Source organism: Erinaceus europaeus, chromosome 18 (assembly GCF_950295315.1).
Source record: "Erinaceus europaeus chromosome 18, mEriEur2.1, whole genome shotgun sequence".
NCBI lineage: Eukaryota > Metazoa > Chordata > Mammalia > Eulipotyphla > Erinaceidae > Erinaceus > Erinaceus europaeus.
In genome coordinates, this window is record NC_080179.1 from 49538665 (window position 1) to 49563820 (window position 25156).

The window sequence follows — 25156 nt, forward strand, 5'->3', positions numbered from 1 at the left end:
TGTGTTCAATGACTTCCTCCCCCTTTACACAGAGCAAAGTATAAACAGCAAATCTCAAAGGTAAGAACTAGGGAAATATATATTAAAAAAATCAAAATTACTATTTTTGATTATATGAATATAAATTTTCATCACTTTATTGGGGAACTGTTTACAGTACAATTGTAGACACACAGGTATAATTCTCATCTTCCTGAGATAGGTACATATAAAACTCTCATTCCCAACTTATATCTTTTTCCACCATCAGGTACCAAGACCCCAAAGCCGGTGGCGGGGGGCTTCAATTCCCCTCTTTCCCAAGAATCCTTTGCTTTGGTGCAATACACCAAAATGCAGTTCAGGTTTCAGTTTGTGTTTTTCCTTTCTATCCTTGTTTCCTAAGTTTCACCTGAGAGTAAGAGCATCTGGGATTCATCCTTCCCTTTTTGGCTTATCTCATTTAACATGATTCCTTCAAGTTACAGCTAAGATATGTAAAGGAGATTATTTCATTACTTTAACAGCTGCATAATATGTCCTTGTTTATATTTACACCATAATTTATAAACTACCCCTGTTGTTATGCAATGGACTACACCAAACTGAAAACTCTGTAGATCAAAATGAAGGAAACACTGCAATAATAGAGACTCCCTAAGGGATGTGAGGTCTTCACATGCCATCAATCAAAGAGCTAATAGCCAAAAAGCATAAACAGTTCACCAAATTCAATAAAACACCAAAACGAACAAATAAATAAAAATGTGGAGAGGACACACAGAATCTTCACCAGAGATCAAAAAGACCAAAAAGATATATTAAAAATGTTTAAAGTAACTGATGAACACAGAAATGCAAATAAAGACAACGATGAGATACCAGTTTACACCTCTAGGAACACCAAACATTAGAAAAAGACAGAAACACCCATTGTTGGAGAGATTATGGGTGGAAAGGAACTCTTCTGTATTTCTATTGAAAATGTAAATTGGTCTGACCCCTATAGAAAGCAGTCTGAAGACTCAGATGGCTAGAAATAACCCTACCTAATGACGCAGTGATTCCTCTTCTGGGGGTTTACTCAAAGAAAATGAAGATACTTATGCACACTTCCGTTCAGAGCAATGCAACTTGTCTTTGCCCAAACTTGGAAGTGATCTAAGGCCACTATTCTTTGACCATGCAAATTAGGGCAACCGGCATACATTTTACACAGAAAGAGCAACCACAAAAAATATGTTTTATACATAGATGTGCTAATGAAAGCAATGGACACAAGTATTTCTGTTCATATTTGGAAGCTACTATAATTTCTAATGTTTAAAAAACATTTACTTATTCCATGAGGGGGGGCAGGGGGAGGAAGTGAGAGGGGGAGAGAGAGGGAGAGAAAGAGGGGAGGTGGATGAACACTGCTCTGACATACTCAGTTTCTGTTATCAAACCTGAAGCCTCATGCCTGCAAGTCCCCTATGTTCTTCATTTTAAATACCCTCCCTTGAAATATGGAAAACATCACAACTTTACATGCCACCCCTTGCTAACATTCTACCATTCTAGTTTTAGTGTATGTGCCATTTAATTGAGCACATGCTGTATTTCTGAAGAAAAAATAATAAAAACATACAATCACCATTGAACTCAGCTAATACTACTGGAAAATTAACCACATTTTACTTTAAGTAAGGTCTTCTATAATAATGGGTCATTAACTGATAGCATGTACAAAGTTTTACATATAAAGGATTTTATGGTCACATTATTTAGAATAGCAAAAATGCATAGAGAAAGATTCAGTTAAATAATGTCAGGGCCAAGTGGTAGCACCGCTGGTTAAGTCCACATCTTACAATGTGCAACAACCCAGTTTCGAGCCCCTGGTCCCCACCTGCAGGGGGAAAGCTTTGCAAGTGGTGAAGCAGTGCTACAAGTGTCTCTCTGTCTCTCTCCATCACTGTCTTCCCCTTCTTTCTCAATATCTAGTGGTCTCTATACAACAAACAAATAAAGATAATAATAAAAAATAATACAATTATAGAAGCCAGACCTTCCATCTCCTGCACCCCATAATGATACTGGGTCCATACTCCCAGAGGGATAAAGAATGGGAAAGCTTCCAGTGGAGAGGATGGTATGCAGAACTCTGGTGGTGGGAAATGTGTGGAATTTCATCCCTCTTAACCTATGGTTTTGTAGATATTTTCCATTTTTTATTTTATAAATAAATTAAAAAATAGAAAGAAAGTCTTATACCTGTTAATTCTTTAGAATCATATTTTAGAAGAATAATATATAAAATGAATACGGATTATATTACAAGTATAGAGGACTGGTGAGATGATCAGTAGCGGAGCATACACAACTTGTATGTTTGAAGTCTCAGTTTTGATCCCCAGAACCATAGTTATGTTTATGAGCAATGTTTCTTTTTTAAAATTTTTATTATATTTGTTTATTGGATAGAGACCGTCAGAAATTGAGAGGGTAGGGGGAGATAGAGAGGGAGAGAGAAAGGGAGATACCTGCAGCCCTGGTTCACCACTTGCAAAACTTTCCCCCTACAGGTAATGACCAGGGGCTCAAACCCAGATCCTTGTACACTATAACCTGTGTGCTCAACCAGGTGCACCACCACCTGGCCCCTGAGCAGTGTTCTGATCTCTCTGTCTCTCATACTAAGAAAACTAAACAGATCTATTAACATTGCACAAGTGTCTACTAAATTGTATCTTTTATATAAAATGTATATTAAATAGTATGCAATAAAATACCAACTTTCTTAATGATATCAAATGGAGCAAGATTCTTATCTATTTGTATCTACAATCTATTATCTATTTATCTGTCTTACCTAAATATCAATATATACATAAAAATATGAGAAAACTGGATAGGATAAACTAGACCACAGTACCAAACTGACTTAATAAGGATTTTACTTTTCCATACTCTTCAGCATTTTCTACAATTAATATATATTGCTTACATACTAATAGAATTAAATGGAAATTAGTCATCTTTTATCACTAGTATCATCATCATCATCGATACTGGGGCTTCATTACTTAGGGCCAAATATTTCAGATAGAAAGAGAAAGAAGGAGAGATACCACAGCACTGACCCTTCCCACTCTGTGTGGTGGGGGTCAAGTTCTACCTTTGATTATACAGAGAACAAACCCAGTTCCCTCCCTCCCAAGAAATGACTTTCTCCCATTTATCTACCTACATCACACAGGGAGGAAGTAAACACAAATAGAACTTTGCCAAACTTCCAGTTTTCACTAACAGCTGTAAACTAGACTAAATAGTACTTCTTAACCCCAGCTCCCTGTCAAGAACACTATGGGGGATTTTAGAAAATACTTTTAGGGGAACTTTTTCTCTGAGCAAGCAAAGTGCCAATTGATCCAGAGAGCAGTGAGAGACAGAATAGAACAATGGGCTGTAAACAAATGCAAATAGAATAACATGAGAGGCACTAGAGTATGAAGACAGGGAATAAGTGATATGATTAGAAAATTGTAGTTTAAAGGCAAACAAAAACAAATCTATGAATGCTTGTGTTAAGATTTATCTCATTAATACACTTGCAGAATATGTGACAATGATTGGCACACATTACAGGCTCAAAAAATAACTACTCAATGCATAAATTAGTGATCATAATGCTGCTGTGATAACTTATCATTGTTTAGGACTAGTAGAAAAATGCATTAAATCATTATTTCATACAGACTTGGTGTAAAGCTATTTGAAGTCTGAAGAAGATTGCCATTATTTTCTGTGCTTGAGGATAGATGTCTAAAAATGTCCTGAACAGGTTATTTCCAATTCACTTTAGCATGTGGAGCTGAAGTAGAGTGGGACCTTGCAGGCTTCTAGAGAAACTACTACTCTCCTCTACATTTATGAAAGATTTTCATTGGAGAAATCTGTCGTATAGCAGGGTAACCATCTAGAGCATCTGGTTTTACTTTTTAGTCTTCCTTTCATGTGAAACTTTACCATGAGAGACAAAATCCTCTCTACTGTGACACACAGGCCCCAATTTCATTCATTAATTTAAGATGTCTTACTTGGATAGTGAGTCTCTTACAAGATATCTTACTTGGGTAGTGAGTTTACTTTGCCATAGACACAACACAGGTTTAAGTGTACATACACTGCACTGAACGAAGCCTTGGTGGTGTGGTATCTTTCTCTCTGTCCTTCTCTAAAATAAATAAATGAATGATACATGTGTGTGTATATATATACACACACACACACACACACACACACACACACACACACACACACACACACACACATATATATATATATATATATATATATATATATATTAAAATGTGTATGAAGAGAACCAGAGCATCATTCGAGCATATATGGTGTCAGGGATCAAACTTAGAACCCCATATTTGAGGGTTCAATACTTTATCCACTGTATCACATGTCTCTCTGTCTCTTTCTTTCTCTCTCTCTTTTTGCCTCTAGGGTTATTGCTGGGGCTTAATGCCTACACTATGAATCTACTGCTCCTGCAGTAATTTTTACCCCTGATTTTTTGATAGGACAGAGAGAAATTGAGAGAGGGGGTAGATAGAGAGGGAGAGAGAAAGACAGACACCTGCAGATGTGCTTCACCATTTGTGAAGCGACCCACCATGCCTCCTACAGGTGGAGTTTCTGCCTTTACAGCTGAAAAATTCAACCTGAAACATTGAAGTCCCAGGGACATAATAAACAACCTTCAGTCTGTCTCATTTCCTTTATAATTTCCAACAACACAAGACTTCTCAGTTTCCTTTCTAAGACAAAAAGACACTTATTTAGTGTAGGGGAATGTGAGAACAGTTGTGATTTTACATTTTCCTTCTCTTGCTTAGCTGCTTTCAAAAGGTATCAGGGACTAACAGAATCAGCATTATGAAAGAATTATAAAAACATATACAAAAGTTATTGCACTATCTGGATCTACTGAATCAGAAAGTGTAGTATTCAACTATATGTGTAAACAGTTCTCTTGGTAATTTTGATTTATAATCAAGATTGGAAACCTTTAATCTAGACGTTTAATAATTTCCCAGTTAGGTTTCACCTTTGATATCTTTGTCTGAGGGTAGCTAATTAAGATGTATCTTCAAAATTTATCTTTTCCAAATTGAAAAAGAAAATCACTTCATAGGGCTGGATGGTGGCTCAGCAGGTAAAACACACCATTACCATCCCTGAGGACTCAGATTCAAGGTGCTAGTGCTCACCTGCAGAAGAAGATGTTTCATGAGTGGTACAGCAGTGCTGTAGGTATCTCTCCTTCTCTCTACCTCTCTCTATTTTTCATCCTCTATGGGAAGAATAAACTGCCTGGGATGGTGATATCTATGTAGGCATCTAGAGCCAGTGATAAAACTGCTGCTAAAATTAAATAAATAAGAAAGTAAATATTAATTCTGTAATCATATTTCAGGATGCAATGCAATATAAAGTTCTCACATGCCTCTGCATCTAGACCACACAGCCTTCCAGACTTGACCTTACTGATATTTACCTCTGGCTTCAGGAGTGAGATTTCACACTGTCACCTGCCAGGGAGTCTATGTAGGAGACACATAGCATACCTTTTGCCTCCAGAGGAAAAAAGGTACCTGTCACTTTTACAAATCACTCTTTTGTGGATTAACAGGATAGCGTGCACTCAGTGTTTTCTTTATACTTGTCTCAATTTGAAATCCAAGGGCAGGGCAGGCAAATAAGATCTGTCCTGGAGGAGACCGCCTGCTTGGAGGAGGGGAATTTTTGGTCTTCTCCAGTTTCTGATAAGTGAAAACTATTATGTGATATTATGGGATCTAACATTAGCCCTCCTAGCCCCCAAATGACTTCTCTTCCTAACAGGTTATATTTTATCTTAGCATCACAGATTTATGCTTTGATTCTAAGAACAGGTTGCAGTACCAAAAATCTTGGGAAGTGCAGGTTTATTATCTGGACTGAGTATCAGAGGAGACGTCCTCATTATTACTACTCTAATTACTAAGGTGAAAATGTCTACTTCGTTGTTAAGACTCTCAATAAAACTGCAATTTTGAGAGCAGAGACTTATATCTGTTTCTTGGGCATCAGCAATGTGATCGTTATATATTTGATATTTAGGACAATTTGTCAGATTGCTCATCTGCTAGAGTAGTTGGCAGACTTCTTTGATTTTGCAACTATATCGGCCTAACAGTGTTTTTAGTTTCACACTTGAGTTAAGTTCCAGTCTCCCTGGAGGGAGCTTTAATGATTGTGACAGGTTCTACAGTCCACATCCCTACACATACCCCTAGTCATCTGGGGGCAAAGAATTGTGGACTCTGGTTCCTTCAGTGGAACAGAAATGCAGCCTATAATTGGATCTATGAGCTTGCCTACTAAGAATTGCTTTGAACACTTCAGAGTTGGGTACAAGGGAAATAGTTATCCTCTAAGCTATTTTGTAACTTTTGTGTCTTCTAGGTAATCATATCTCATACAGGAACTGTAAGATGTGCAATATCCACACAGCTGCCAAGAAGAAAACAGATCTGACCTTTAAATTTGAACACAGCCAAAAGAGTTGCTCTCCATAAACAGTCTGATTGAAAAGTATAAAGCTTCTCCCCTTCTGAAATGCAAATTAACTCTTTTCTTCCATGTTTGGAGCTTTGATAGAGTGCAGTCTGGAAACAGCAGCAGAACCAGGTGTGGTCTTTGTTAGAAATGTGGGTTTTTAAAGTCTCTCCACCGCACTGTAGAACAGCAAGGCTGTATCTTTAACAGATGATGGATGCAGGCACATAAAAGGTGAGAAGTATCACTCTTCATGAGAAAATAATTACAATTAAATTTGTTCCAGTTGCTTTGTGTTTTATGTGCTTTGTTTGCCATCCCAAGGGGACAGGAGCTTTTGTTGAATTTAGAATCCCAAGTCAAGGAAAATAAACAGGGGGGAGGTACCTTGCCATCCTATTATAACTACCTTTACTCTGTTTTACCAAACACTGTATTCTCTATATCCCTGTGCTCTATCTTAAAATAGACAAAATAGACATTCCTTGTTTGATAGTACTACTCTCAATTTGCATCTTCTAGGTTTTTCTTTCTTCTTTTATTTGCATTCATTGTACTTCTTTTTTTTTTCTTTCAGGGTTATTGCTGGGGCTTGGTGCAGCACTGCTCCTGGTGGCCATTTTTTTCATTTTGTTGTAAAAGACAGAAAGAAATTGAGAGGGGAGAAGAAATAGAGAAAGAGAGAGAAAGAGAGACACCTGAAGACCTGCTTTACCACTTGGGTAGGCCAGAGTTCAAATCCAGATTATTTTGCAGGTCCTAGCACTTAGCACTATGTGTGCCACTGCCTGGCCTCCTACTTTATTTCTTCTTAATTTTCACAAAAACCCTTCTGCAAAGTGTCTGTAAGTCTCAACTACTCTGTGGACAAAGGGCTTATGGTGAGTCGAGATCTATTAGTAACTTGAGATTTATATTAGACTTTTCCAACTAAATGTCTGTGATTCTCAATAAGATTTGCATTATGACTGAGGAAAGTCACACAAAGCAAATTGTTGAGGGTGGTAGTGACTTATATTGACATTCAATTCATTTAATAAAAATCATGCATTGTTCTTTGATATAAGACCTACCACAACTAATAAGAAAGCATCGTAATCTGGGTGGTGTCTCCATATTTAAAGAGTATGTTATAAACTATACCACTAAAAATAATATAAAAAATAAAAGAAAGTACTTCTGAATCATGTATCTGACTAATGCCTTTTATCCAAAACACAAGACAAACTTTTGTAACTAAACAATAAAATATAAGTATTTTACAAAGGTGTGCAATAAAGGGGCCTGAGAGACAGCTCAACCAGTAAAGCACATACTTGACCATGAATAAGGACTCAAGTTTGAAGCCAGAGTCATCAAGCCCCTGGTGGCTACATGGAAACTTTACGAGCTGCAGAGTGGTGCTGTAGTGTAACTTTCTGACTTTCTCTTCCCCTGCTTTTCTTGTCTCAACATCTCTCTAAAGAAAGTTAAATAAATGAAAGGGAAAAAAGATCTACAAGGAGTGGGAGTGTTGGCATGACACAGACTTGAAGTCTTAGGAAAAGCTGGCAGCAGCAAAATATAAAACAAAAATAAAAGTAAATAAAAAAATAATATAAAGTTAGTAGTTCCAAGGGGAAAAATACAACATCATGAAATGCTATGGAGATATAATCGAAACCACAAATACTCTGAGATTGCTATGATCACAATACAATAAAAAATCTTGTTAAGGATGCAGAGAAAATGGAATTATCAAGCATTACTGGTGAGATTTTAGAATAGTATTATGACTTTGGAAAACAAGCACCTGTTTCAAAGTGTTAAATGTGGAGTTATCATAGTGCCTAACAATTCTGCTCCCAGATTATCTAAGAGAAATAAAAACATATGTCTGTATTAAACTGCAGATAAATACTCAGAACAACTTACTTAAAACAGTCAGGACATGGAAGTCACCAAAATGTCCATCAACTTTGGAGTAGATACCCCCAGAGAGGGAAGAAGAATAGGGAAGCTTCCAATGGAGGGCATGAGACATGAAAACCTGGTGGTGGGAATTGCATGGAATTGTACCCCGCTACCTTACAATCTTGTTAATCATTATTAAATCACTAATGATAAAAATTATTTAAAAGTTGTGCTATATCTATACACTTGGATGATATTCAGCAATTTAGTTTAAAGCATTGGCACAAGGTATGACATGTAAATCTTTAAACATTACACTTGATAATAGAGGTCAATCACAGATGATCATCTACTATAGAATTCCACTTATCTCAGGAGAACAAAGTAGGCAAATCTACAGGAACAGAATGAGACAGGTGATTATCAGTTTGGAGGGAAGCAGCTACTGCTGGATATGGAGTTTTGTTTTAGGACACCAATATATATTTTTTAATATTTATTTATTTATTCTCTTTTGTTACCCTTGTTGTTTATTGTTGTAGTTATTATTGATGCCGTTGTTGTTGGATAGGACAGAGATAAATGGAGAGAGGAGGGAAAGACAGGGGGGGAGAGAAAGACAGACACCTGCAGATTAGTTTCACTGCTTGTGAAGCGACTCCCCTGCAGGTGGGAGCCGGGGGCTTAAACCGGGATCTTTACGCCGGTCCTTGTGCTTTTGTACCACCTGCAGTTAACCAGCTATGCTACCGCCCGACCCCCTATACGACACCAATATTTTATAGTTTATTGGAATGACTACAGAACTTTGTGGATATACTAAAAACCACTGAACTTTCCACCAAAAATTTAGGGTGTTAACATTATAGTATATAAATTATTTTAGTGAATCAATAATTTAAAATAACAAATACATATATGAACTTAGAACTCTACTACCACTTGAAGAAAACAGAATGATATTGGTGCTTTCATTGATTTTTTTAAATCTAAAAAAGGAGGTCTATAGAAAAATGAGAATTAACAGTATAGGATGAGTATAATAGACAAATTCAAATGTTAAGGAACAAGAACAAACATCATCATACATTTCTTCATATATCTATTGTCAGCAAAGAAGGGAGATGTCAAAATAAAAGTTTGGATTGATTTAAAAAAACAAGTTCATAACAAGGTTGAAGGAATTAAAAATTAAGAGATACATTCCAAATATCATGCAACATTTCCCAAACAAATCACTATGTTAAAGAATAAGGGCTGTCACCAAGTGGAAGATGCTACTATGATTCCATCCTGAAATAGCCACCAAGTTGCAGATGCAACCATGACACCAACCTGACTTCCCTGGGCAGATGACCTCACCAGTGTGTTTTGGAACCTCACCTCTCCAGAGCCCTGACCTACTAGGGAAAGATAGAAACAGACTGGGGGTATAGATCAAACTGTCAAAACGCATGTCCAGAGAAGAAGCAATTGCAGAAGCCAGGACTCCCATCTTCTGCACCCCCAAAAGAATTTTAGTCCATATTTCCAGAGGGGGAGAAATGAAAGGGGAAGATGACCAGAGGGCTCTGAATTCTAATTCCATCAGGACCCAGAGAGAGAAGAGGATAAAAGGAAGGGCAATCAGAAATAATAATAGATGTAGGTGGGACTTAGGAAGAGAAGGAAGGACTAGAGAAAAAAAAAAAAAAAATATATATATATATATATACAGTCAAGGGGCTGGGTGATGGCACACACTTGGTTGAGTACATGTGTTACAGTGCACAAGGAACTGAGTTTGAGCCCCAGGTCCCCACTTGCAGGGGGAAAGCTTTGCAAGTGGTGAAGCAGAGTTGCATTTGTCTCTCTCACTCTCTATCTCCCCCTTCCCTCTCAATTTCTGACTGTCTCTGTCGAATAATTGAATATAGATAATTTAAAAATTAAAAATAATAATAGTCAACCCATATCTGTGACCTTGGGAAAACTACTGCAGTTTCTTTCTTTTTTAGAGTATTTTATTTATTTTATTTTTTAGAGAGATGCAGAGAGAGAAGGACACAGAGAGAAACACCAGAGCACTGCTCAGCTCTGGCTTATGGTGGTGCGGGGGATTGAACCTGGGACTTTGGAACCTCAGGCATGACAGTCTCTTTGCATAACCATTATGCTATCTACCCCTGCCCACTACTGCAGTTTGTAATGGAGGAAATGGGGACACAGAACTCTGATGGTGGGAACAGTGTGGAATTATACCCCTGTCATCTCATAATTTTGTAAATCAATATTAAATCACTAATAAACTTTTTTTTTAAAGAAAAGGGGCTGAGGGGGTCGGGCGGTGGCTCAGTGGGTTAAGCGCATGTGGCGCAAAGCGCAGGGACCGGCGTAAGGATCCCGGTTCGAGCCCCGGCTCCCCACCTGCAGGGGAGTCGCTTCACAGGCGGTGAAGCAGGTCTGCAGGTGTCTATCTTTCTCTCCCCTTCTCTGTCTTCCCCTCCTCTCTCCATTTCTCTCTGTCCTATCTAACAACGAATTGCGTCAACAAGGGCAATAATAATGACCACAACGAAGCTACAACAAGGGCAACAAAAGGGGGAAAAAAAATGGCCTCCAGGAGCGGTGGATTCATGGTGCAGGCACCGAGCCCAGCAATAACCCTGGAGGAGGAAAAAAAAAAAAAAAAGAAAAAAAAAAAGAAAAGGGGCTGTGTGCTGGTGCACTTGGCTAAGAGCACACATCACCATGCACACTGGGTGCTGGTGCACTTGGCTAAGAGCACACCTTACCATGCACAAGGATTGGGTTCAGCTGGAGCCCCTACTCTCCACCTGCAGGGGGGACATTTCACACGTGGGGAAGCAGGTCTCCTTTCTATCTCCCACTTCTCTCTAAAGGAAAAAAAAAAAGAAGAAGCAGAATCAGGAGAAGGAGAAGAAGCAGGAGGGGGGGAGGAGGAGAAGAAATAGCCACCTAGAGCAGTGCATTCATAGTGCTGCACCAAGCCCCAGTGAGAACCATATTGGCAATACAAATAAAAGAAAAATAACAATAATAAAAATAATATATTTTGGGGCCAGGCAGTGGATCATCCTGTTGAGCACACACATTACTATGTGCAAGCACCTGAGTTCAAAACCCTAATCCCCATTTGCAAGGTAGAAGCAACACAAGTTGTGAAATAGTTCTGCAGGCGTCTCTCTTGTCTTTCTCCCTCTCTGCACTTTCAATTTCTCTCTCAGCTATCAATAAAATTAAATATATTTTTTAAAAATAATATATCTTGGGAGCTGGGTGATGGTGCACTGAGTTGAGCACACTTCTCACCATGCACAAGGCCTCAGGCTCAGGCCCAAACTTCACTAGTGGTAAAGTAGTGCTGCAGGTTTCTCTTTCTCCCTTCCTAACTCCTCTTTCCTTCTAAATTTCTCTCTTTCTCTATCAAAAAAGGAAGAAGTCAAGAAATGGCCAATGGGGAAGTGAATTCATTATGTAGAAACTAAACCCCAGAGATAACCCTGGTGACAATAAATTTAAAAAAAAGAATACATTTTCTCATTTACTTTTATTCTCTCTTTGAAGAGAAGAATGAATCCCCAAATTGTTAGAAGTAGAAGAGATAATATAGTGCACATATTATAAGAAAAAGAGTCTACCTTCAGTGAAGTGAATGAACTGCTCAGGTATGAAGTCCTGGTGGAGAAAGAAAGAAGAAAGAGAGAAAGAAAGAAAGAAAGAAAGGGAAGGAAAGAAAGAGCAAAAAAGGAAAAGGAATATGGGAGAGAGGAAGGAAAGGGTGGAGTAAGAGGTGGAGGAAGGGTGGGAGAGAAAAGAGAAAACTAGGAAAAAAGAAGGGAGGAAGGAAGGAGTGTAATCTATTAACATAGCCCACTTAAATTGTGTGCTGCTATGCTATGAATGTGATAAGTAAGAGCTCATCCCTCACTTCACTGGAGAAAGCTTCAATATTGTAGTCTATCTTTCTCTCTCTCTATCTGAAACAGTCTGGAGCAAAGAACCTTGGAGATGGCAGTAAATAAATAAATAAGCAATGCTTAGTGAGGGAGAGAGAGAGAGAGGGGACTGGATATTAACTCATATCAGTCTGAAAGAAAGATGTTGAAGGAGATAACAGAGAGAAAAATCAAGAAAGAGAATTTTATTCTGGAATATGAACATGTACTTTCTAAGGAAGTGAGAAGGGGGTTCTCTAAATTTCACTAAACTAATGCTATAGCAAATACCGGGAAGAAATGCTTCTAATTTTTCTGGATGAATATACTATCGGTAGTTTCCATGTCATATTTACTCAGCATTTTTATTTTTTTAAAGTCCCACTGGGGAGTGCACTCAGGACCTCCAATGTGTGGGATATTGCTTAGTAGCCTCCTGAGTCGAATTTATTCTTTTTGCTTGTTTGTTTCTAACCAAATAGGGAAAGGAAGGCGAAACAGCTTGTCATAACCCCACTATGAAGAAGACTTAGTGAGTGCTCTCCATCAGGATCCCAGGTGATACTTTGGCTGAAGCCCAGGACTTTACTTCGTGATAAGGAAACTGCTTCATCCGATGAACTATCTTCTGTTCCCTAAACAATAATTTATTATCTGAGTTTCAACTGATGGCTTTATGTTCATAATGTCTAGACCTGTGAAATGACACCCAAATATGTCAATATTCATGATTTACAAATGAAATATTAACAGAGAAGAGGTACAATGTAATTTACCTGTGGGCAGGGCAACAATTTTTATCTTTTTCGAAATCATTTTTATTGATTAACCACAATCCTATAAAATTTCAGGAGAGCAGTTTTAAGCTTCTCTCTCTATATGTATAGAGCTCACCTTTTTTTTTTCTTTCTACTTTAGGGTTATTGCTGGGGCTCAGTGCCCTCACCTGCTCCTGGAGGCCATTTTTTCTCCCTTCTTTTGCCATTGTTGTTGTGGTTTTTATTGTTGTTGTTGGACAGGACAGAGAGAAATGGAAAGAGGAGGGGAAGATAGAGAGGGGGAGAGAAAGCTAAGATGCCTGTAGACCTGCTTCGATGCTTGTGAATAGAACCCCCCCACCCCTGCAGGTGGGAAGCGGATGCTCTATATGCCAGTCCTTGTGCTACATGTCCTGTGCTCTTAACCCACTGGGCTACTGCCCAACCTCCTAGATGACTCATCTTAACCACTAAAATTCCATTGCCAAGAAATACACTGTTACATTCTTTTTTTAAAAAAAGATTTCCTAGGTATACTTTTTCAATATCCAAAGGGAAGAAACTATAGACATGTAGAATTATACATACAGCCTTTATTTGGCATCCCATAACACCACAGAATACAGTTCTAGACACAAAAATAAGTTGGCCTACAAACTGACCAGCTTACAAAAATAGAAAACAGAAATATTAACATAATAGACATGAGGAATTATTTTGGCGGCTGGATGGTGGTGCATACAGTAGAGCGCATGTGTCACCATGTACAAGCGCCACTTGCAGGGGGATATTCCATGCGTGGTGAGGCAATGCGCCAGCTTTCTTTCTCTCCGATTTCTATATCTCCCCCTCCCTCTCAATTTCTCTATTTTATATCCAAAAATAAATAACTTACATATTTTAAAATTGATTTAATTATGAAATACTTCATAATCCTGACTAAATGGTTTCAACATTCAGATTTATCAAGATGCAGCATAAGAAGGCTATACTATCTCTGAGATTTTTATTACATTGGGGGTGGGGGCGGGGCGGGGGCAGAGACGCACCGGGTTTAGCTCACAATTACAAAGCACAAGGACCCGCACAATGATCCCCTTTAGAGCCCCCTGGCTCCCCAACTACAGGAGGGTCGCTTCACAAGTGGTGAAACAGATCTGCAGGTGTCTATTTTTTTACTCTGTCTGCCTCTCCCTCTCCCTCTCCCTCTCCCTCTCTCTCCCTCTCTCTCTCTCTCTATCTCTCCTTCCTCTCCCAATTTCTCTCTGTCCTATCACACACACACACACACACACACACACACACACACACACACACACACACACACACAGTCTGAGGGAGCAGTAGATTCATAATGCAGGCACCCAGCCACAGTAATAAACCAGGAGGCAAACAAAAACAAACAAACAAACAAAAAGATTGTTTTTCTAATTTAAAGTTTTACAAATAAGAAAATGCTAAATTTGAGAGAATTTCATGAACACTTCTGACTTTTAAGAAATCATAAATTCTCAAGGAGAAACAATATGTCCCTTTGGACCCTTATTAGTTGAAAAGTAAAAGACTCTGAGATGCGAAGCAGATGCTCTCTACTCAGAATAACAACCTAAGAATTCCAGAATAAAGGGCATAGTATTAACTCAGAAGCTTTTGGTAAATCTGAAGAGATGCTGTAAGCAAAATAGAGAACTATAGCCTACAAAAACAGCAACAAATGAAAATATACTGAAACTCCCTCTGCCAAGAAAAAGATCATGACTCAAGCCCACACTAAACACAGCAATTTCAATAAACATAGAACACATTTCAGGAAAACTTGGCAAAATAAATCATCTCAGTTGCCATACAAATAAATTACAGTACATGTGTTTCTCTAAAACCAGTCATGAATACTTTCTTCGGTTATGTCCCACTCCTAATTTCTATACACCAATAGCTATCTAATAAACTATATACCATGTTGAATCTTTAATTCTAAATATAATTTAAAATTCATTAACTGAGCAAGAGTTAGATGATAAAATTGTATTCATGAGTCTGCACATTTAAGTTCACATCTAGAGTGCCTGAGAAAGTTAAGGGCATAATTTGCTTTCCATTTTATTTAATTGCTCTTTTTTTATCTTAAAGAATTTAGTGTGCCATCTATTTAGAAAGAATCATCCACCATCCCCCCCCCCCCCCTTTCTCTCTCTGCCTCCATAATTATATCTGGGGCTCGGTGCTGGCACTACAAATTGACTGTTCCTGGTGGCCGTTTGTTTTTCATTTTGTTGAATAGGACAGAAAAAAATTGAAAGGGGAAGGGAACACAGAGAAGAAGAGAGATAAACATGATCTTCTGCACTGCTTGCGAAGAAAGCCGCTGCAGGTGGGGAGCCCGGGCTCAAACCCTGCATCCTGGAGTGGGTCCTTGCACTTCTTACTATGTGCATTTAACCTGGAGCGCCACCTCCTGGCCCCCTTATCTACTTTTTTAATAATCATTTTTTTTCACTGATAAGTTAATAGTGGTTTACAAAATTTTAATAATATAGTATATAGTTTCACACCAAACACCACCAAACTTCTGCACCGCCATAGTTTTCACAGTCTTAGACAGTTTGGCTACTTGTTATTATTATCATCATCATTATTTTATATTACTTTTATTTTGCTTGAGATCTATCAGTGCACCATAGGGATTCACTGATATACTTCAAAGTGGAAATTCATTCATTTCTTTAATTCTCGAAAATCCTCAGACATTGACTACCTCTAGTCACTCTATTATGTCCTTTTGGAACTTTGTTTAGATGTATGTTAGTTTCACTTTTTATTCCACGTCCTAATTTCATATTCTTATTTATTTATTTATTTATTTATTTTTGCCTTCAGGGCTCCCGCTGGGGTTTGGTGTCTCACTTGGAATCCACTGCTCCTGTGGTCAATTATTATTGTTATTATTGGATAGGACAGAGAGAATTTGAAAGGAGAGGGTAGATAGAGATGGGTAGAGAGACAGAGACACCTGTAGACCTGCTTCACCACTTCTGAAGTAAGTCCTCTGCAGGTGGCGAGCGGGGGGCTTGAACCTGGATTCTTGTGTATGTCCTTGTGCCTCATACTATGTGCGCTTAATCCGGTGCCTAATCTGGTGCACCACTGCCTAACCCCCTTCTTATTAAGTATTTACATTCAGCACTACATTTTATAAATTGAAAATAAGTCAGTCTCTCACTTCACTGTAAAAATCTTTCAGTTGTGTCTGACTTTTCTATTAGATTCCCAATTAAGATTTTAATTAGAGGGGGTCCCCAGTGCCTTCCTTCCATTCATGCAATAATGAGTTCAATCCTGATATCACCTAACATCACCAAAGCCAGGAATTGTGAGACTCTGGGACTATTGTGAGAGGCTGGCACACCTAGTTGAATACATATGTTACAGTGCTCAAGAACCTGGGTTCGAGCTCCCGGTACCTACCTGCAGGGGGAAACTTTGTGAGTGGTGAAGCAGTGTTGCAGGTGTCTCTCTGTCTCTCTCCCTCTCTATCATCCCCTTCCCTCTCAGTTTCTGGCTGTCTCTATCCAGTAAATAAACAAAGATTATTAAAAAAATTAACAAAAGAATGGTTAGGCTCCATGTTATTATCCATGTATAATAGAGTGGTGCTATATGGTCACTCTTTTATTCTCAAAAACATACAAAATAAAAAACTGAGACAAGGAGGTGACTTGATGGAATCACACATGAGTAGCACAGGTGGCACAATCTTCGGTACTACATAGAAATTATAACTTTTATGTTTCAATCTTTTTAAATCTAGAAGTTTAATGTGGATCTTTTCCAAATCTAGTTGTTAAGAGATCCCAGTGGCTACCTCCAGATTTTCCATTAGACACAGTAAATGCAATTCCCAGAGTCATGATACTTTTAGAGACCTATAAAATGTTTACTTATTTAAAATCACAAGAATAGTAAATGGGCTACTAGGTGTAAAAAAAAATTATGTGTGTGTGTTTGTGTTAAAACAGATTTTGCACTTCATCTTGGCAGGTGTTTGGAATAGTAAGGAAACAGAAGATCTAAGCAAACTTATATATATATATAATATATATAATATATGTAATATATATATTATATATATATATATGCCACACACATATTTTCTAGAGCACACACAGGCTAGTCCTGAAAGTAGATCATATGCCATGCATAAGTCATGTTTCAAAAAAATGCAAAAGTAATTAATTGATACATGTTCCCAACCTCACTATAATTATATTTTAAATAAGAAGGGAATTTGAATCCATTACAAATAAAGGAGAATTAAAAATTACACTTGTTATACCTAGTGGATCAGATAGTATACTTTTCTGGTTTTATATATTTGCAATAAAATGTTTAACTTAATAAAATAGACCTGGCTTTAATGATTGTCTTTCTAGTTCTAGAAAATTGGTGACAACTAGTTGTGAAATATTTCTATGCATTTGTATAATTTTATACCAATTAAAGTAAATCATCAGCCTTTCTTGGGTAGCTGTTTATGACTATTAATGGAAATTAAAAAATTCCTGAAAAATAGAAAATGTATCCCAGAAATGGTTAATGTGCATTTTTCTTATGTCACACCTCATTCCATTTAATAAATTAGAAGAGATTCTCAAATCCACATTAAGATGCTAGTCCACACCCAGATGATTGATTCAGGAGAGACATGGAGAATTAATGACCCACAGTTGTTCTGCATATTAAATACTGGATACTCTTTGAGAGGAGAGACTGGACAAATTGGTGCAAAGATATCAAGAAGATAAAACTCAGGGGCTGGGTGGTGTTGCATTAGGTTAATAGTACATGCTACCATGCTCAAGGACCAGAGTTCAAGCCCATGGTCCCCACCTGTGGGGAGGAAGCTTCAGGAGCAGGGAAATAGTGCTCTAGGTGTCTCTCTCTTCCCCCCTCTCTCTCCTTCCTTTCTCAATTTCTCATTGTCCTATCAAACAAAAGGAAATGAGAGAGAGGGAGAGGGAGAAGGAGAGGGGACACAGCATTGCACCAAGCTGGCTTAGGTGGTACTGGTGATTGAACCTAGGATCTCAAAACCACAGGCATGAAAGTCTTTTGCGTAACCATTATGCTGTCTCCTGCCTGCAACATTGAAATACTATTTTCTTGTAAAACATTATTAAATCATTAGTGAAATACATAAAGAAAAGAAGGAATTTTGAAGAACTTCCACTTATTATCATAATGTCTCTATTCTCAAGATTATTGCCAGACAGATTCATATAATTGATCATAGATTCATATAATTTTTGAAAATACAAAACTAGTTTACAATTGCAGAGGACAGGCAGAAAAGTATATCATATATACATATGTATATATACACATATAGATACCTGAAACTATGAGTATTTAGCATATTTTAAAAAGTAATATGAGATTATGTAAAATATGAAATTTATGCTGTATCCATAATAAATGAAGAATGATGCAAATGTGACTGTCAATGGTCTTGAGAATAGAGACACTGTAATAGCCCAGGAGTGAGAACTGGAAAGTTTTCCCTCATAGATCAGATACAAGTCAGGGCTGACAACCACCACTGTTACCATTCAACCATAATACTGAAAGTACAAGCCATATTAATTATGCAAGAGAAAGGAATAGTGATTGGGAGAGAAAACGTAAAAATGGCACCATGGTATGTATAGAAAATCCAAAAGGATTAAAGAAAAACTCTTGGAATTTGTCGAACAACTTCTCCTCCTTTCTCAATTTCTCTGTCTCTATCCAATAACAAATAAATTAAAACATATTAAAAATAAATAAAATAAAACAAATGTTTAAAAAGTGATATTTTTATTCAAACATCAAAAAGAATGAGAAATTGAGAAGTCATTACCATTTACAATAGCAGCAAAAAAAATTCAACATCTAGGAATAAACATAACAAAGGAGATGAAAGAATTACACACTAAAAATTGTGGGTTCCTAATAAATGAAATGGAAAAGGACATGAATAAATGGAAAGATACTCCAGGATCATGAATCAAAAAATAAACATAGCTAAAATAAGTAAAATAACTATCCTACCTACAATGCTACATAGATTGTATACAGTCTTTATCCACGTTACGCTGGCATTTTTCTTTCTCTTCTATTTGCCAACAGGTTTATCACTGGGACTTGGTACCTGTATGACTAATCCACCACCATTTATTTTTCTTCTTAATTTCACAGGACAGAGATAAAGTGAGAAGGGAAGAAGAGACAGAAAGTGAAAGAGAGAGACATCTGCAGTACTGCTTCACAAGTTGTGAAGCTCCCCCCTGCAAGTGGAGAATACAACAAATGCTACAAAAGTTTACCTAGAACTACAAAATACCAACAATTAGTATATAATCCAAAGAAAAAAGGACAAAGATGATGGCATCACACATCCTGAATTCAAACCATACTACATGCCTATTATAGTCAAACTACATGGTACTATAACAAAAATAGACATGTAGGTCAAAGGGATATAACTGAGACTCCATAGATAAGTTTTCACACCTATGGGCAACACATGATAAGGGGTATGTGCTGATTTTTATGTTTACTATATCTGACACCCACATGCAGTATTTTTAGACTCAGCATTTTTGTCCACCATATGGTTCAACACTACACAAGGGACTGAACTGGTCAGTGCTCATTCCTGGTAAGTGACCTAATTCTAAGTTTTCTCTTACTTTCATCTTTTCTAAACTCATTAGGAAATTTTACAATCAAAAGAAGATAATTTTCACCTCAGACAACTGAAAACTTTAAATCTATATGATATTCAGTATTCTAGTCAACAATTGCATAAGTTGTGACACGTAATAGAAACAGTCTCCACATGGTTTCCCAAACACAGATCTTTATTAATTGATATATAGAAGTGTATAGGCAAAGATTTGTATAAAAATCTAGGTCTGGTCACAGTCTAACACCCATCTACCTATGACTTATATCTCCTAGCTCTAGAGCCATTGAAGCTTTTTTTTTTTTTTCCCTAACCTCCTCTATAACTAACAACCTCTCCCATAACTAACTCTTCCTCTTCCTAGTTCCAAATCCACACTTTCCTCCTTCTCACCTGTCTCAGGCACAACCTTTTTCTGGTGGTAAACCTCAGGGTCCTAAAACCCAAGTTTTTTTAAATTTTTCTGCTGGGCCACAGCAAGCTGCTTTGCCTGTATACAGACCTCAACTTTTCTCACAAACTCATCCATTCTTGGCCATAGAATGGGGCAACTGGGAGTCGGGCTGTAGCGCAGCGGGTTAAGCGCAGGTGGCGCAAAGCACAAGGACCGGCATAAGGATCCCGGTTCAAACCCCGGCTCTCCACCTGCAGGGGAGTCGCTTCACAGGCGGTGAAGCAGGTCTGCAGGTGTCTGTCTTTCTCTCCTCCTCTCTGTCTTCCCCTCCTCTCTCCATTTCTCTCTGTCCTATCCAACAACGACAACAACAATAATAACTACAAAAATAAAACAACAAGGGCAACAAAAAGGGAATAAATAAATAAAATAAATATTAAAAAAAAAGAATGGGGCAACTATATCCCAGCACCATTTTGTCCCACTGTCCCACATGCCAAACCATTTCTACCTACTGCTCCACTCCCACAACCTCTAACACACAGAAATTATTTCTCTAACCCCCTGCTTAGCTCCACCACCACTTCTTCATTTCCAATGACTTCTGATGCCCTGTCTCTTCTGCATCCTCTTCCTGTGATGCCAGTTTCCTCCTTTCCACCCTCCCCTTCTGCCTTCTCAACCTTCTATCCCACATGCCTCTGATTCACTCGACCCATTTCTACCTTCTATCCCACCTTCTCCTCTACTTTCTTCAACTTCTGTACTTTACTGATGCCAGTGAGAAAGACAGTAAGATCCCTTTCGAAAGTGAAATTGAACATTGTTCTGAGGAAGGACTAAGCAAGATAGTTTGTCTGATGACTGTCATGCCTTTCCCATTTTCACTGCAGGGGAAGGGACTAGGCTGAAATATGGTGCTTTACCCTATCAGGTTCTTAAAGATCTTAGACAGTTAACTCATCACAATGGATTACAAGCTCCTTTTACTAGGGGCTGTGTCTCAAATACTACAGGAATATTTTACTGTCTTCCATATTATTGGAGACACCTGCTGAGAGCAGCCATGCCAAATTCCATTAGTGCTCAGTGGTTATAAGAATATAAAGAGTGGGTGAGGCTAACTGTTTTTCCCAGTGAACAACTGAACATTGTGAAAAACGGAACTTGCCTCACTACACAAGCTGCAGTCAGGGTATGGAATCAAATACCAGACCGTTGCACCCCTGAGAGTCTTTTAACTCTATTTTTCAGAAAGCCATGGACTTTGTGGGAAGATTTCAGGAAGCTATAGACAGACAAACAAATAATAAGTTTGCATCCCAGGACCCAACTCTAGGGTACCTAGAGACGACAGATAGTTAGACTCTCCTTACATTAAAGGCCCGTGCTATTAAAATTTGTTTTCAATAGGCAATCCACTATCCTTCCAGAGCTTTCCTTTGCAAACTTATCACATGAACTTGATGAGCTGAAGCCTCGATTGCCATTATTTCCACACTCTGGATACACCATGATCACCACCCAGGAACCATCTGAATTTGGGGCGATCACTGCTGGTTTCTGTTCTGAGCTTCCCAGGGGTTGTTTGGCTATATCTAGATTAGACACAGGTAAACAGACCAACATGTCTCCATGCTTACAGAAAGCCTTTGTCTCAGAGTGGATAAGGCATCGGACTCTCAAGCATGAGGTCCTGTGTTCAAACCCTGGCAGCACATCAGAGTGATGTCTGATTCTTTCTCTCTCTCCTATCATTTCTCATGAATAAATAAATAAAAATCTTTTTTAAAAAAAGAGTTTGTCACTACTATCTATAAAACAGCTATCCCCCAAATCTTCATCTGAACATTTCCAGCCTTTAGATTCATGATTAGTCAACAATTTGTTTGGCTATATATGTTAACTCATTTTTCAGCCACCAGGTTCCAGATGCTACCATGATGCCAAACGGACTTCCCTGGGCAGATGACCCCACCAGTGTGTCCTGGAGCCCCGCTTTCCCAAAGCCCCACCCCACTAGGGAAAGAAAGAGACATGCTGGGAGTATGAATCGACCTGTCAACGCCCATGTTCAGTTGGGAAGCAATTACAGAAGCTAGATATTCCACCTTCTGCATCCCACAATGACCCTGGGTCTATACTCCCAGAGGGATAAAGAATAGGAAAGCTATCAGGGGATGGGATGGGATATGGAGTTCTGGTGGTGGGAATTGTGTGGAGTTGTATCCCTCTTATCCTATGGTTTTTGTCAGTGTTTCATTTTTATAAACAAAAAGTTTTTTAAAATCATAAAAAAAGATTTTGTCACAGGCTAAGAAGAAAAGTTTGAGCATAGACTTTGTTGAACATATTCCAGACTATATGGTTTTGACCTCATTCTTCCAGCCAGTCTGTAGACTGTTGAATTTTAGTTATGATATAATACAATGAATCATATCATTCATTTTTTATATAGTAGCCCAATATTACTTGAAATTAAGATTCAAGAATCTCACTTTGTTTTCCTTTTCTAATTTTCCCTTGAGAACTTCATGAAGATAATTAATATATTTAGTTAAGCTGAATATAATAAAGGAGAGTAACATAGAGCTTAAGGAAACAGAAAACTGGACGGGGTATGTCATCAATAGAAGATATTAGCTTAAAATATTGGTCTATATGAATTTTTCCTCTATTAATGAGTAAATTGCTTGAGGTAGAATGCCTAGTATCTTTCTGTAGTGTGGATCTACATTTATAATAAAGAGAGTTGCTATCAAATAATGATTTGTTAAATGAGCACAAAGATTTTAGGAATTAGTTACAGGGAAAGACTCCTGCCTACCTCCAGTCACATTGGTGGGGCTATTAATTTCCACCCCAGCATGATTGGAGTGAGATTCTAGTTCTAAAAGTTCACTTATTCTGCCCCACAGATCCAGATAAAACACAAATGTTATTTCTATTGGCAGACAGATATCCTCAGTGGAAGAAAGACACCCAGCCAAGAAGGATTGGAGTGCCATCCATCATTTACCATATCATAAGATACTGAAAGATAACTAACCGCAGATTTCCCTTCTTGTCTACATTGTAATTTTGACTCCATGTCCTTCAATCACTGAGAACAAGAGGGCAGTGAGAAACTATTTAATCATCCACCAGGGGGAAAAAAAAAAACATTTAAAGACATTGCAAAGTGGCTCTTCATCAAGGTCACATGATTTTCTTGCAGTGATTTGAAATTGCTGCTAATGAGTGATTATGCTCCCTTTGATAAAAAGCACTGGCGGCGGCAGTGGCTTTATGTGGAGGCACAATTAAGACTAATGGTTTATCCTGACTCATTCCACATAGCCTCATATTTGAAGGTAACCCTTCTGCACCCCTGCCTTCTAGTAGAATTTCTCAAAGCAGGCAAACTTAATTTCTAATAATAAACCTTTCCTCTTAGCTGGTGTTTAACATTTTTAAGTTACTTTTAACACCTGTGTGTCACATAAAACATATAATAGCCCTGAGAGGTAAAGAAAGCCATAATTAGATCTCTAATTGCACGTTAAACACATGTAGCAACTGGTATTTGTCACATAATTTGTGACAAGGTTTATTCTGTGATCTTTTAGAGTCATTTTGCATTTGAACATATGTATTAACGAGCTGTAGGAATCTCTCCCACTTGTGAAAAGTGTATTTTTCTATATGCAGCCTTCTTCACCACAAGTTGCTAGAATACTTTGCTGCCAACCACTTTTTCTTACAACCACCAGGGTTATTGCTGGGTCTTGATGCATGCACAATGAATCCACTGCTCCCAGCAGCCTTTCCCCACCCCCCTCCTTTACTTGATAGGACAAATAGAAATTGGGGGAGGGGCAATAAAAAAAAGGAGAAAGACAGAGGAACACCTAAAGTACTTCCATCACTGCTCCTGAAGTCCCCCCCCCTCTTGCAGGTGGGGAACAGGAACTGAGCCCTGGCCCTTACTCATGGTCACTCCTGTGTTTAATCAGGTGTGCATCTGCCTGACTCCCACCCCCACCCCGCCAACTATATTCTCTATATAGTCTTTCCACAGAACTAGTTTGAATGAATTTTCCTTTGGGTAGGCCCTGGACTTAGTCTAAGATTATTCTATTTCTTTTACACAGTAGGATCATTAATCAGAATACAATTTCCAGAATAACTGACAGCTGAAAACAAATTTCTGGTATTGTTTGATGGCTTTTTTTGAGGAAAATAGCATCTAGCAATATTTAAACCTATAGACATGAAATAAACTGAAGAGAGTAGGCATTAAGATATTTTATTTCCAAGTGGATATACAGGGTCTACCCTCTATTTGCCTCTAAACTTGATTTAATTCATCACTGCATTATTGGACCATGGTAGGCATTCAATCAGTGCTTCAAGAACAAATAGTGCTAGTAACCATCTAAAAGTTGCTTGTAACAACAAATGGATGATAATTTAAACTACTCCAACTGTGGCTTCTTTGTATAAAATATTTAGAAATTGACTTGGGGGCATTGAAGACTGTTCTATGTTTGTGGATAAAATCAAGATGTGCCCCAATTGTGTACGTTCTATTTCAAGTTCTCCTTTTCCCAAGGTTCCTGCTCTGACTTTCCCTCATGAAAGGGAAGGGTGCAATTTTATGCATCATTTCTTATATCCATATTCCCTTCAATATTGTCTCACACCCTCCATGAACAAATTGTCCTTTCCCAACTACCCCTTTTTCTTGGGAAATGCATTTTTCTTTCTCTTTCTGCACACAGCAATATCTGGAAAATGTATTTCTGTCTCAAACCCATTTTATCACAAGCTAAGATACCAGTAAACTTGAAATCCTTTCTAACTTATTGATCACAACTGAAATATAGAAGTG